We start from the raw sequence: 14,626 nt of genomic DNA, 5'->3' as shown, positions 1-14,626 counted from the left end.
AGCTACTTTTTTATATATTTTTATTAGTTTTATTGAAAAATCATATTTTTGGACTTTACTATGAGTTTGTATATTTTTTTGTAATTTTAGGTATTTTCTGGCTGAAATTGAGGGACCTGAGCAAAAATCTGATTCAGAGGCTGAAAAAGGACTGCAGATGCTGTTGGATTCTAACCTTCCTGCACTCGAAATGGATTTTCTGGAGCTACAGAAGCCCAATTGGTGCGCTCTCAATTGCGTTGGAAAGTAGACATCCAGGGCTTTCCATCAATATATAATAGTCAATACGTTTCCCAAGTTATGATGACGTAAATTGGTGTTTAACCCCAAGTCCTTACCCTATTCTGGCGTTAAACGCCAGAAACAGGTTGCAAATCAGAGTTAAACGCCAGAATAGGCTACAACCTGGCGTTTAACTCCAAATAAAGTCTCTACACATGGAAGCTTCAATACTCAGCCCAATCACACACCAAGTGGGCCCCGAAAGTGGATTTCTGCACTATCTATCTTAGTTTACTCAATTTCTGTAAACCTAGGTCACTAGCTTAGTATAAAAACTACTTTTAGATATCTGTTTTGGATCTCATGACATCTTCTCACGTTTTATATTGTATCTCTATGGCATGAGTCTCTAAACTCCATAATTAGGGGCGAGGAGCTCTGTTGTGTCTTGATGAATTAATGCAATTACTTCTATTCTCTATTCAACACGCTTGTTTCTATCCTAAGATATTCACTCATACCTAACCATGAAGAATGTGATGATACGTGACACTCATCATCATTTTTTACCTATGAACACGTGCCTGACAATCACTTACGTTCTATCTATAATAGCTTGAGTGTATATCTCTTGGGTTCCTGGTTCAGGAGTTTGATTGCCTTTCCTGACAAAAGAGCGTTCAACTCCATGAATCCAGAGTCTTCGTGGTAAAAGCTAGAATCAATTGGCGGCCATGCTTGAGATCCAGAACGTCTAAACCTTGTCTGTGGTATTCTGAGTAGGATCTGGGAAGGGATGACTGTGACAAGCTTCAAACTCACAAGTATTGGGCGTAGTGACAGACGCAAAAGGATCAATGGATCTTATTCCAATACAAGTGAGAACTGACAGATGATTAGCCATGTACATGGACCTTTTTCACTGAGAGGACGGGAGGTAGCCATTGACGACGGTGAAACCCAACATACAGCTTGCCATGGAAGGAGCCTTGTGTGCGTGAAGAAGAAGATGGAAGGAAAGCAGTGACTCAGAGACAAAGCATCTCCAAAACCTCAATATGTTCTCCATTACTGCATAACAAGTATTATTTAATTTTTGCTATTTATTCTTCATAAACATAATTATTTTCATTACTAATTTCCTGACTAAGAGTTACAAAATAACCATAGCTTGCTTCAAGCCGACAATCTTTGTGGGATCGACCCTTACTCACGTAAGGTATTACTTGGACGACCCAGTGCACTTGCTGGTTAGTTGTGCGGAGTTGTGAATCATAATTTCATGCACCAGTGAGGCATCTTGAACAAGTTGTGATCCTCCCCTAGTTGTAAAATCAGTTCTCCCTTTGCTACATCAATGATAGCATTGGTAGTGGCTAGGAAAGGACTTCCAAAGATGATGGATTCATCCTCATCTTCCCCAGTATCTAAGATAATAAAGTTTACAGGGATGTAAAGGTTTCTAACCTTCACCAATACATCCTCTACTAAGCCATATGCTGTCTTCATTGATTTGTCTGACATCTCTGGTGAGATGTTTGCAGCTTGTACCTTAAAGATTCTCAACTTCTCCATTACAGAGAGTGGCATGAGGTTTATACTTGACCCTAGGTCACACAGAGCCTTTTCAAAGGTCATGGTGCCTATAGTGCAAGGGATTCAGAAGCGTCTGGGATCCGAAAGCTTCTGAGGTAGCTTCTACTGAACCAAAGCATTGAGTTCATTGGTAAGCACTGGAGTCAGAAAGCGTCCAGGATCTGGAAGCTTCTGTGGTAGCTCTTGCTGAACCAAAGCATTGAGTTCTTTGGTAAGCAATGGAGGTTCTTCCTCCAAATGCTTTGTACCAAAAAGCTTGCCATTCAGCTTCATGAGAGCTCCTAGGTACCGAGCAACTTGCTCTTCCCTAGTGTCCTCATCCTCATTAGAGGATGAGTATTCATCAGAACTCATGCATTGTAGGAGTGCATGCAAGGAAACCTCTATGGTCTTTATATGCGCCTTGGCTTCCTTTAATTCCTGGATAGGACTTTCTTCAGTGGATGTTGAACATTCAGTAGGTCTGCCATTACTGGCGTTTAACGCCAGTTCTAGCCATTATTTGGGCGTTGAATGCCCATCATGCATCCCTTCACTAGCGTTCAACGCCTGTTTCTTTGCCAAGTTCGTTGAACACCCAGCCAGTGCTCCCTGGCTGGCGTTTGACGCCAGATTCCCTGCCAATTTTTGCATTGAATGCCCAGTGAGGGCTTCCTCACTGGCGTTTTAACGCCAGCTTCTGTGCTAGCTTGGGCGTTAAACACCCAGTGAGATGCTTATCAATGGTGTTCAACGCCATCCCAATCTCTCCAGATTCGGCCTTGCACTCTTCTCTTGGGTTTACTTTAGTGTTACTAGGAAGAGTGTCAGGAGGAGTCTCATGGATCCTCTTGCTCAATTGACCAACTTGTATCTCCAAATTTCTAATGGAAGATCTCTTTTCAGTTTTAAAACTATGAGTGGTCTTAGAGAGGTTGGAGACTATAGTTACTAAGTCAGAAAGGCTCTGCTTAGGAGTCTCCATATTTCCTTGAGAAGATGGGAATGGTGGCCTGTTGTTGAACCTATTCTGAGTTCTTCCACCTTAATTATTATTGAAGCCTTGTTGAGGCTTATGTTGATCCTTCCATGAAAGGTTTGGATGGTTCCTCCATAAGGAATTGTAGGTGTTTCCATAGGGTTCTCCCTTGTAATTCACCTCTTCCATGGTGGGTTGATCAGGATCATAAGCTTCTACTTCAGAGGAAGCTTCTTGAGTGCTGCCAGTTGCAGCTTGCATTCCAGTCAAATGCTAAGAGATCATATTGACCTACTGGGTTAAGATCTTGTTCTGAGCCAATATGGCATTCAGAGTGTCAAATTCAAGAACTCCTTTATTTTAAGGGACCCAATTGTTCACAGGGTTTCTCTCATAAGTGTACATGAATTGGTTGTTTGCATCCATCTCAATGAGTTCTCTTGCCTCTTCAGGCGTTTTCTTCAAGTGGAGTGATCCACCTACAAAACTGTCCAATGATATTTTAGACATCTCAGAAAGACCATCATAGAAGATACCTAGGATAGACCATTCTGAGAGCATGTCAGGAGGACACCTCTTGATCAGTTGCTTGTATCTTTCCCAAGCTTCATAGAGAGATTCACCTTCTTTTTGTCTGAAGGTTTGAACTTCCACTCTGTTTTGCTCATTCTTTGAGGAGGAAAGAATTTGGCCAAGAAAGCATTGACCAAATTTTTTCAAGAGTCTAGGCTCTTTTTTGGTTGAGAATGCAACCATATTTTAGCTCTATCTCTAACAGCAAAGGAAAAGAGCATCAGTCTGTAGACCTCAGGATCCACTCCATTGGTCTTAACAGTATCACAAATCTGCAAGAATTTTGACAGGAATTGGTGTGGATCTTCCAATGGAAGTCTATGGAACTTGCAATTCTGTTGCAGAAGAGAGACTAACTGAGGCTTAAGCTCAAAGTTGTTAGCTCCAATGGCTGGTATAGAGATACTTCTGCGATAGAAATCAGAGGTAGGCATGGTGAAAGCACCAAGAACCTTTCTTGTCTCTCCTTCATGATTAGGCTCGGCTGCCATGTCTTCAGCTTCTTATTCAAAATTTTCTATTTCTTCTGGAGTATTGTACTTTGGCTTGTCATAAACGCCTCCTTAGAGTTTTCTCAGGTTCAGGTTCAGGATCAAGATTAAAGAAAGGTTCTTTATCTCTGTTCCTGGTCATAAACAAGAAAAGGAAAACAAGAAAGAAGAAGAATGGGAGCTCTATGTTCAAGAATAGAGGACTCCCTGTGAGATGTGAAGAAGAAAGGAAGGAAGAATGAAGATAGAAGAAGGAGAAGAAGAATTCAGCTAAGAAGGAGTAGAGAATTCGAAAAAAAAGAGAAACAATAATTAAAATATTTTTGATTTTTTATTTTATTTAATAATGAAATTCGAAAATAGAAGCTAATTAATTAAAAAGATTTGAAAATTAATTGATAAATTTTTGAAAATAGGAGAGAGAAGAATTATTTAGGAGGTTTTGAAAAAGAAAATAGAGAAAACAAGTAAATAATTAAGAAAGATAAGATAAGATAGAAGATTAGAAAAGATTTGGATTTAAAATTTAAAATTTTAAAATTTTAAATTTTGAATTTTGAATTTGAAACAAGATAAGATAAAGGTTTGAAAAAGATTTTGATTTTTGAAAAGGTTTAATTTTAAAATTTGAAATTTGAAATTTAAATTTTGAATTTGAAATTGAATTTTAAAATTTGAATTTGAAAAAAGATAAGAAAAGATTTTTGAATTTTTAAAGAAAGATAAAAAGGATAAGATAAGAATTTGAAAAAGATATGATTTTTGAAAAGATTTGATTTTGAAAAGATTTGAATTTTGAAATTTAAAACTAAGATAAGATAAGATAATGATTTTGAAATTAAAATTTGAAAAACTTGTTTTAATTTTCGAAAATTGAGATAAAGATAAGAAAAGATATTTTTTATTTTTGAATTTAATGAAGAAAGAGAAAAACAACAAAAGGACACCAAACTTAAAAATTTTTAGATCTAAGGATACTACTATGCAAAAATTTTAAAGAAAAACACAATGGGACACCAAACTTAAAAATTTTAATATCTAAACAAGAAGAAAAACAAGAACACTTTGAAGATCAAGAAGAACACCAAGAACAAAACTCAAAGAATTCAAAGAAAACAAGAACATGCAAAGGACACTAAACTTAAAAATTTTGAAAACCAAAGACACAATTTTCAAAAATTTTAAAAGAAAAATTTCAAGAAGACACCAAAGTTAAATATTGACACAAGACTCAAACAAAAGACACTATTTTTGAAAACTTTTTAGAAAAAGACTCCAGAAATTCGAAAAATCAACAAGAACACAAACAAAAGACTCAAACCAAAAACAAAAGATTAAATAAAGAAAAGAAAAAGCTTTTGAAAAATTTTTTAAAAAAAATTTAATTTTTTTCGAAAAAAAGAAGAAAATAAAAGACTCTGATAAAACAAAACTAAACCTATAAAGAAAAGAAAATTACCTAATCTAAGCAACGAGATAATCCATCAATTGTCGAAACTCGAACAATCCCCGACAACGGCGCCAAAAACTTGGTGCACGAATTCCCACACTTCGTACAACTGAACCAGCAAGTACACTGGGTCGTCCAAGTAATACCTGAGTGAGTCAGGGTCAATCCTACGAGGATTGTGATTTGAATCATGCTATGGTTATCTTGTAGATCTTAGTCAGGCAGATAGTAAAGTTGATTGTTTGTTTAAATGCATAAAAGAAAATAAATAAAATGTTACTCAGTTTATGGTAAATGCAATGATAAGAATATGGTTAAGGCTTGGAGATACTTTGTTCTTCTGGATTAATCCGGTCTTACTGTCTATTCTAACTGTGAATGATTTCTTCTATGGCAGGCTGTATGTGATCAACGCCTTTCTTACAAGATCGCCAATGCTCCTCCAAATCTGAACCCCAGGGTTAGTGTGGATCCAGTCTGATTGAGGGTGAAGCTCCTGCAATTCATTCTCTTTTGTGATCCTACTCAAAACACCACAGACAAGGTCAAATCTTTCGGATCAGAGGATGATGCGCCTTTGGTTTTAGCCTCTACCATAAAGACTCTAATCTCTCCATACCTCGGCTGAACTGGTGTCTCCAGAAGTCCCTAACGAAATTGTGGATTAGCCGTCTAGGAGATGTATAATGAAACTAGTGGTTCATCATTGTCTGATGAAAGACTCACTCTGAACCACTATAGAATGAGATAAGCTTGTACCGGTTCAATGCATTCATAATGATGAAGAATGGATATACATCTTAGAATAGAGAATCAATCACGTATTAAGACAGAACAATAGTACTTTATTAATACATAAAACTCAGCAGAGCTCCTCCCCTCAACCTAGGAGGTTTAAAAACTCATACTGATAGAAAATACAATATTAAATTCGAAAATATGGCAAAAGGTTCTAAACAAGGGTGATCCTTGTCCTTTAAATACTAAACTAATGACTAAGGATTACATAAGAAGGGTAAAACAGTCTTTTAGTACTAAAATCCACTTCTGGGGCCCACTTGGTGAGTGTTTGGGATGAGCTTGATTGAGATCCACGTGCTAAAAGGCCTCTAGGGCATTGAACGCTGGCTAGGAGGCCATTTATGGGCGTTGGCCGCTAGTATCTTCTCCTTTGGTCGTTGGACGCCAGAATAGGGCAAGAGGCTGACATTGAACGCCAGTTTTTGGCCTTCAATTCTGAAGTAAAGTATGGACTGTTTGCTAGAAAGCTCTGAATTTTAGCTTTCCATAGGCGTTGAGAATTCTCCATTTGGATTTTTGTAGCTCTAGAAAAGCTCTTTCGAGTACAAGGAGGTCATATTCGGACAGCATCTGTAGTGCTTTCTCTGTCTCTGAATCAGACTTTTGCTTCAGCTCCTTAATTTCTACCAGAAAATACCTTAAATTGTATAAAAATACACAAACTCAAAGTAGAATCCAAAAATGTAAATTTTGCACTAAAACCTATGAAAACTTAATAAAACTTAAACAAAACATATTAAAAACTATATGAAAATGATGGCAAAAAGTGTATAAAATATCCGTTCATCACTCATCCATAAGAGAATTGCCTCAATTCATTGGGGATTCCTTGAACAAGACCCCATTGAAGTAAATGAGTCTATAGTGCAGGAGTTTTATGCTAATTATCAAGCTTGGGAAGCGGAGACCGTATTCCTCCGAGGGAAGACGTTGGACACTTCCAACAAAGCTTTCGAAGCTATTCTAAAAATTCCCCACATTCTGCCCACTATGGATGCATACTCAAGAGTGAAAGCAGATTTGTTTAAAGGGAGGATATCATTGGCTCCAATTCTGTAGAAAATCGGCCATCCCGGTGCATCTTGAGAATATAACAAGGGAGAAAAAGCTGTTCCCGTTAGCATTGCTTATTCCGACTTGACCGCCAAAGCACGTATTTGGCAACAAATAGTGGCTGATTACATACTTCCCAGCACCCATGCTACCCATATCCGACTTAAAATCGCTATATTGCTTTGGGCTATCTTGGAAGGCAAGAAGATAACTATCATGCCCTTGATTCGTGCATCGATGTGGAAGGTGATCCAAAGAAGAAAAATTAACATTCCCTTTCCATCGCTTGTGATGACATTTGCTATATTAGCGGGGGTAGTGAGGCGACCTACAGACATCATGTTCAAGATCTCAATTGGTAACCAATTCATTCCATGTAGAGACTTGGATGGGTCCGCAAAGAAGACACCATCTAAGAGGAAAGCACTTAAGCCATCATCGTCAAGATCAGCGAGTTCATCAACACTAACACCTTTTCTCCGACCTCTTCAAGACATCGTGCAGGACATGTTGTATGATATCTGCCACATGGAGCACCTTGAGCATAAGCGTTTCAACTGGGTGGCGGCAAGGCTAGAAGGAAGAGATCCTGGCCCGCTTCCAGCAACCTCGCCTGAGCCGATTTGGGAGGACGACGATGAAGATGAACAACCCGAGCCCCATTGTCCACCAGGTGAAGGTAGAGCTTCTTAGATCCTCATCTCCCGGATTACATGCTTGCACGAAGGACCGTGCAACGATTAAGTGTGGAGGAGGATCCATGACTTTGGGGAGGTAAAAATTCTCTTACTTAATACTTTACAATACTTTCTAGTCTTTAGTAATTAGGTCTTTTGTGAATATTGGTTAGAACTTCAATTTTATTGCACTTTACTTAGTTTGTCTATATTTATATCTTAGTTAATTGTAGCTCTATGGTAGTAAATATTTGCATGTTGCATGGTAGAGTAAATAAGTTTGGTGAAAACAACAAGAATTTTCAAGAAATCTCTTAGGGCGTTCCATTGACTAGATTTGAGAACTTATTTTTCAACGTGCTTGAAATATACTTCTTAAAGAACATAGAAAAGAGCTAGAACAAAACACCTAGTGAGATTTGAGCTTCAATTGTGTGCTTGCACATTTTCAACCACAAAAATTTTGTTCTTGTGTGTTATACTCCTTTATGATTATGATCTTAGATTTGCTTGCATCGTTATGTCTTATATTTGGTGTCTTGAATGCATTTAGTATTATTGAGATCATTTTTGAAATTAAACTCACCAACTCATATGGCCAACCCTTACATTCACCTTTGTAACCCATTTTTTAGACTTTTCAATCCCCTTTTGTTCCAATTTTAAGCACATTATTCTCCCTAAAGCGAAAAACTATTAATGTCCATGGATTGCTTCTTTGATTAGCTTGGGTGGAGTAATGTGTGTTACTTAAAGTATGGGAAAAAATTGTTGAGAAACATTGGTGATGAAACTACATTGGGTCTTCATAAAAAAAAATTTTGTGAAAATGGGTAAACACTCATTCATTCATTGTTCAAAACATATGCATCTCTTTTTGTTGACAAAAACTAGGAAATTTTGGTTTGTAAAAAAATCAATTTTTTGCATAATAGCATACAAAATAAAGAGTTAAATAAAGAATGCATATGTGTGTATCTTGGAAAGAAAATGCATGATTGAATGTGAAAATGGATATGAATGGGAATTTAAGATGTTTTTCTTATATGTACATAGGATGATATAGGATTAGGTGGGTTGCTTTAGCTAATCAAAGATTTAATTCACTAAGTCCACTTAACTATATTAATCCTACTTTAACCCTAGCCCCATTACAACCCTCCAAAGACCTCATGATATTTGTTTTCATGCATCAAATATGTGTTGATTGTTATATGATTAGCAAATCCTAGAGAAGCATGATTAAAGGAGAATTGAGTGATTAAGCCCTACACACTGAGTGATTAGAGTATAAATACATCCGATGAGGGGTTTGATCGCTCAATTCTATGCTTCCATCTCTTATCTCGCATCTTCTTGCAAGTTGTTGAAATTAATTTTTGAAAACTTCAAATCAATTCTTTGGATGTTGCCTTGGCCCTAATGATCTATCTTGAATTGATTGGAAATCTCTTGTTTGTTTCTTTAGCCAAACTCAATAGGAAACTATGGTATAGACATAGATAGTTAATATTTTGCTTAGTTGCATGCATATAGTTAGTACATTAAATAAGTTGTTGCTCTTTTTCCTTTTTTCTTTGATTGAGATTAGCATGAGGACATGCTAGTGTTTAAGTGTGGGAGAATTGATAAATCCAAATTTGATGATAATTTTTGGTTAAAATTGAATGGATTTCATCATGCAAACCTACATTTAATCCCTTAAATAGCATGCTTTTGAGTTCTCCTCCCAAATTATGCTTGATTATGAAAACATGTTCTTTTGTGCTTAATTTAGTCAAATTTATTCCATTTATATTCCATTCGATGCCTTGATATTTTGGTGAGTGATTTCAGATGAAATAGGTAGGAATGGCTTGGCAAGAATGGAAGAAGAGCATGCAAGAGGGAGGAAACATGAAGAAACAAAGGAGAAGAGCATTGCGAAGTGTGTGTGCGCACAGCCTCTTGTGTGTACGCACAACCTGAGAATCGGCTGAGTGTGCATGCGCACACACCTGTGTGTACACACAGGTACCAGCGCGTGCCTTCATTAAAAAGGCACGTGACTCGCATTTTGGGAGCTTTGGAGGCCCAAATCTGATGGCCTAGAGCTCATGTTGGAGGGGCAACACTTGGAGAAACATAGCATACCATTAGGAGTAGTGTTAGATAGTATTAGGAGGTTTTTAGTTTTAGTTTTAGTTTTCTCTCTAAGTTTTCTCTCAACTCTCTTAAGGTTTTCTTTAGGGTTTATATTCCAAGTGCTATTTCCATTTTTGATCTTGGATTTTTGTTTGCATCCATTGTAAGTATTTCTTAATTGTTCTCTTTTATTGCTACAATTTTGATACCCTTTCTTGTAGTTAAAGACATATTGTTAAAATATATACTTTTTGCAATTTTGATTTTTTTGTTGATGAATTTGATGATTGATGATTATTATATATTTGGTTGAGTTAGTATTGTTGCTTTTGATCATTTGTTGCTCATAGTTTCAAGCATTTTCTCAATTTTGTCATGATTTGTGTTTATGCCCACCAAGTGTTTGTGGAAATGTCAATTTTGATTATGAGGTAAGTTTTCACCTCTTGGCTTGGGAAAAATGAGCATATGGGTTCCTAGATTTGGAATGTCCAACATTTAGTGATAATTCTTGGATTGTTAATTGTTCTTGTTTCTACTAACGCTAACTTGTTGCTAAGGCAATCAGCAAGTGAGTTAGGATTTGTGGATTAAGAACAATTATGCTCACTTGACATATCCTTTGATGTTAAGGGTTAACTAAGTGAGATTAATCCATCATAATTGTCATAGCTGTGGTTACAACAAGGAAAGGATCCCCTAGCTCATTCCAAGCCAAGAAGCCATTTATGCTTTGAATCACACACACACACATCAATCACTTTCACACCTTACTTGTCCATATTACATAGTCAGTTCTTTAATTCCTTTATTAGTTCATTAATTTCAATTTTGAATGTTCTTTTATTCCTTTAATTGTTCATCTCTATTGAAAATCCCTTGATTGTCACAACCGAAACTGTGCACTATTGATCACTAATTCCTTGGGAAACAACCCGGGATTCTACTCCCGGATTTAATTGGTTTTAAATTGTGACATATCTAATCTAAACTTTGGTTGTGAGTTGTTTCATCGGTTGGGACTATACTTGCAATGTTAAAATTCTATCTTTCCTCCCTTTTCGAAGAAAGAAAATTCCTAACCGACGATCCGGCCCGCACCACTTGGCAAGGTGCAAACGGTTGCTGGTAAAAGAGCACGCGGACAACAGGTTGCATTGCAAGACGAGTCTCCTTGGAAAAAGAGGAGTATATTCTTTGAACTCCCATATTGGGAGTATAATTTATTACGTCATAACCTGGACGTGATGCACATAGAGAAGAATATGTGCGACAACATAATCTACACGATACTGAACGATAGTGGTAAATCCAAGGACCACCTCAAAGCTTGAAAGGACCTCCAGCTGATGGGAATCAGGCATGATCTCTGGCCACGGAAAGATGAAAAGTATCCCACTGCAATCTTCTCCATGTCGAATTCACAGAAGGACGTCCTTCTTAGGACTTTAAAGAATATGATCTTTCCAGATGGGCACTCGAGCAACATTTCTTGCTGTGTTGACTTACATCATCAAAAGCTATCCGGGTTGAAAAGTCACGGCAATCACACTCTAATGGAACATCTTCTGCCAATTGCATCAAGGAATGTATTGCCTACCCCAGTGTTAGTTGTCCTGGCTGATTTCTCAACTTTTTTTGACGATTATGCAGTAAATCTATAGACCCTCAAAAACTTCCTCGCCTCCAGGAACATGTGGTCCTGACTCTTTATCGCATGGAGATAATTTTCCCACCATCTTTCTTCACAGTCATGGTACACCTAACCGTGCATCTGGTCGAAGAGGTAGCCTAGGGGGCCCGGTGTATTATAGGTGGTTGTATCCAATTGAAAGGTAACTATGGGATTTTTACATTGCTATTATTCCGATAGCTAACAACCTAACACACATATCTTGCTCGTAAAGGTACCTATGTTGTCTCAAGCAGTATGTGCGTAATAGGGCAGCACCAGAAAGATCAATTACCGAGGGCTACTTATCCGATGAGATTCTCACTTTTTGTTCAAGATACTTGGATAATGTTGAGAGCAGGATCAATCGACCAGTGCATGTTGATGATCGATCGAGTGAAGATGTGACTAATAACGTGACAAGCATGTTCCCACTAATTGGCAAGGCGATAGGGGCTGCAGCTTTTTTTAATCTTTCACAAACCGAGAGACTTCAAGCACATCGTCACGTATTGGTCAATTGCACAGCTGTAGAGAATTTCTTAGAGTAAGTGCATTTATTTCAGGTTGGTTCAGTATGTAGCCAAAGGCAATATTTGTGAAAACCTTTGATTTCGTATCCCCTTGGTATGCCCAGAGATTCTAGGGCCAACACAAAGAAAGTTGCGAAGCATTGGAAAAAGAAACGAAGCTCATATTGACAAAGTTGTCCACAGAGAATTCACCGAGTGGTTCAAGCATGAGGTGAATCTTTTTTATGCCTCTTCCATTTTAAGTTTGGATAGTATCTTGCTATCTGTTTCTCAATTGTGAAAACATAAAATTGTTCCTTGTCAGATACCACTGGGAAGTACTGTGCACTCGAGAGAACTACAGTGGCTCGCATGTGGCCTCAATATTCAGGCAAGGCGCTTTAAGGCGTACAACATAAATGGATTTAGGTTTAAAATAAAATATTTTATTATGAAAATTTAACACTCTTAGACACTGCTATACTTCTACTATTCAAGTCATATACCACAAAGTTTTTGGTTCCAATTTTGTATCCTATATACTGTCTTTCTAGCTCTTGGATTAAATTTTGTTTCTATTATAGACTAGGGTGGATACAAAATATTGGCAGCCAAAGGGTATGTGAGGGTTCCAATTTTGTATCCTATATACTGTCTTTCTAGCTCTTGGATTAAATTTTGTTTCTATTATAGACTAGGGTGGATACAAAATATTGGCAGCCAAAGGTCCTGAGGTATGTGAGATTTGGTGAATTCCCAAACTAAAAGCATGGTACATTTCCACGATTCCCAAACTAACAAGTTTATGAGTTCAGATTTATGATCCAAGTTAACCTAATCGCCACGAGTCTAGTTGAAGTGTTGAGTTTGATTACCCTGATCCTTAAATAATTTGTGGTGAACTTTTTTGTCATACTTGTTGAGTTGTTTTTTTTATCAATTCATCAAGCTGTGGAGTAGCCATGGCATTGAACCCTGCTCTACCAACAACACAATAAGAAAAAACAAGAAGTTCTCTGTTCTCTTCTACCCATTCTGTTACTCCTATTTGTAGGAAATTATGATCACATCAAATTCTAAAAACATGTATAATGATAATAAAAAGAGAGCATAAAACATAAGAGAGAAAATTACAAGGCCATATTCCTCAGCATCCCAATTACATAATATCATTGTTTTTCTAGGCTTCTACCCTTGTTTTTGAAGCTTCCCAAATCTTTTAGTAATCTGATTTTTCAAAAGACATGTTCCAATAGTTCCTCAATGATCGCCAAAATTACAAAAGCATGAGTGCAAAAACAAAGCCATATTTACCTCAAGAATGCTGCAGTGCCACTATTTGGATCAACAGCTCCAAATGCCCATGCATCCCTATGGTTTCCTAGAATGACATATCTACAAATAGTTGCAATATTCTCATGCCCCTAAAACCAATATCCAAAATTGCACTTATCAATTCAGGCCACGCTTTTTGTATCTGAACATTTTCACATTTTCCTATATATTGTCTATCTAGCTCTTGAATTGTCCAATTGTTCTGATGATCATTCTTTTTTATTTTAGGCCCGATGCAAGAATAATCTTATGGTTGAACTGGATATTGCATCTCGGGAGGAATTCATTTTCATAGAAAGAGGGCTTACTAAGCTATGGGAACGTAAGTCCAACAAGCCTTCTAGAATGTAGAAGTCTGACCATGTTCTTTATAAAATGTGTAATAGTTTTTAATTTATTTTGCTACTTTGTAACTTTCAGGACTATCTCAAGAGAAGATCCAAGAGGAAACAGAAGAGATAGGGTAGGTAGTTCAAGACTCAGTGGAAGAAGAAGTCGTGCCCAACAACAGTTTCGATGAGGTTGTTTCGACCGGACCCAAGGCTTCCATGATAAATTATGACCTCAATAAAACACCAGAAGAGAATGAGAGATTTTGATTCATGTCTAGTTTGATTTCTGAGATGGCATTTAGAGACTAATTGTTTGGGCTGAAATTAGATCTTATTAATAGAGACTAATTGGTTATTTATTATCGAACAAGGTGTTGAGCTTCATTTTCTCAATCAATGTACATGAAAGTATTTTTCTTTGAGGAGATGCACAACCTCCATTCACTTCCAAAAATCTTGTAGCATCGTTGATCGATGCCTTTTAGTTAAAACCAGAATCAATTGAGTTTGGATAAAGAAGAATTTGTTTTGAATTGTTTATTTTGCTCGTATGAATTAATAATGATTTCTTGAGCCACAGTGATATATATACTCAAGGCCAACACATGAGATGTCATCTAAATCACCAATTTGTTGATATTAAACTAATTTAGTTAGACTTGATTAACAAAAATATTTTAGATGTGTAGCATTATTCATATTTTTTTAGTACTTTTAAAACTCTTTTCTAGTATGCTATAATTTTTTACTATTATTATTAGTTATGGTTAATTTTTTTTTAATTTATTATACTTAATAGGATAAAAAATTATATTATAAAAAAAATAACA

The sequence above is a fragment of the Arachis ipaensis genome, chromosome B06 (genome assembly GCF_000816755.2).
Source record: "Arachis ipaensis cultivar K30076 chromosome B06, Araip1.1, whole genome shotgun sequence".
Classification (NCBI taxonomy): Eukaryota; Viridiplantae; Streptophyta; class Magnoliopsida; order Fabales; family Fabaceae; genus Arachis; species Arachis ipaensis.
The sequence above is the reverse complement of the archived record's forward strand: the minus strand, read 5'-3'. Positions refer to the sequence as shown.